The following is a 1269-nucleotide window of genomic DNA, read 5'->3' as shown; positions in this document are numbered from 1 at the left end:
ATCTTAAGCATCACATGGTTTGACAGCATTTATTCAACAGTTTTGGTTTTGAGAACAGAGTCTCTTAATGAAGTTAGGGTTTAGGCATGCACCACAGAAATTGGCACATACAATTTTAGCGCACTGTATTATCTCAATACTTCTATTTTGTTATTAGTTACTGTCTTCTCTCAGTGCACTGACTTTTTAACCTTCATTATACATACATACATGTAGAAGAAAAGGTAAACATTACCATCTCAGCAGCAGAACCTTTGAGCCCGAAACCTGAAGAGGAACAAAATCCGGACCTCCTCCCGGCAAGAGTTCCTTATATAAAATGGCAGACTGACTGCATATATAGTATATGAGACTCAAGTCATACTTAGTTATTTCTGTTTCCCAAACACAAGTAAACAAGGATGTAATGCTTGCTTTCTTGAACCCTTTAGGGAGAAATGCAAGAAAAAAGTACCTGTCCACATTCAGAACAAGTACAAGTTTTACCCTTAAACATTTGCTTTTAGGGTAAATGTTGATAACATTTTTTATCTTAACATATCTATCTATCTATCTATCTATCTATCTATCTATCTATCTATCTATCTATCTATCTACCTATTTATCTATCTAGTGAGTGTGAGTGTGTGTGTGAGTGTGAGTGTGTGTGAGTGTGTGTGTGTGTGTGTGTGTGTGTGTGTGTGTGTAGAGGTCAAAGTATTACAGGAGTTGATCTTTTGCTTCAACTACATCAGTTCACAGAACTAAACTCAGGCCAGTCATCAGGTGTGGTAGCAAGCATCTTTATTCATGCACCTCTCACTTGCCCCTGTCCTTGAGCATTTTCAAATTGCATCTTGCTTAGTCCTAGAGAATGAAGGCCAGCTCTGTAGAGTTCAGTGCTGTGTTTAGTCTTAGGGCTTGGAATAAGCCCTTGAGGTTAAGAGGTCTATGATTGAGTTCGGAAGGACAGACTCTTGTTCAGCTAATTTTCCTACAATCTGCCATTAGATAAGTCCTCTCTAAACTTCATTTCAGTCTTGGGGATAGTCAGGGCTTCCTCACTTTTCTTTTTATCTATACTGAAGAACCAACCCGGGGTCTTGTTCATGCTAGACAAAGGCCTGACCACTGAGCAGCATCCCAGCCGTCTGTAGCCAACTGACAATTTTACAATGTTTAATAATCAACACAGAATTTCCTTTTCTTTCCCAGGCCAAGAAATGAGAAAGACAGTGAGTGACAGATGGGTCAGTCCATCTGGAGGACACTCTATTGCCTGGAGTTCTC

Source organism: Rattus norvegicus, chromosome 2, assembly GCF_036323735.1.
Source record: "Rattus norvegicus strain BN/NHsdMcwi chromosome 2, GRCr8, whole genome shotgun sequence".
In the NCBI taxonomy this organism is placed as follows: domain Eukaryota; kingdom Metazoa; phylum Chordata; class Mammalia; order Rodentia; family Muridae; genus Rattus; species Rattus norvegicus.
The sequence above is the reverse complement of the archived record's forward strand: the minus strand, read 5'-3'. Positions refer to the sequence as shown.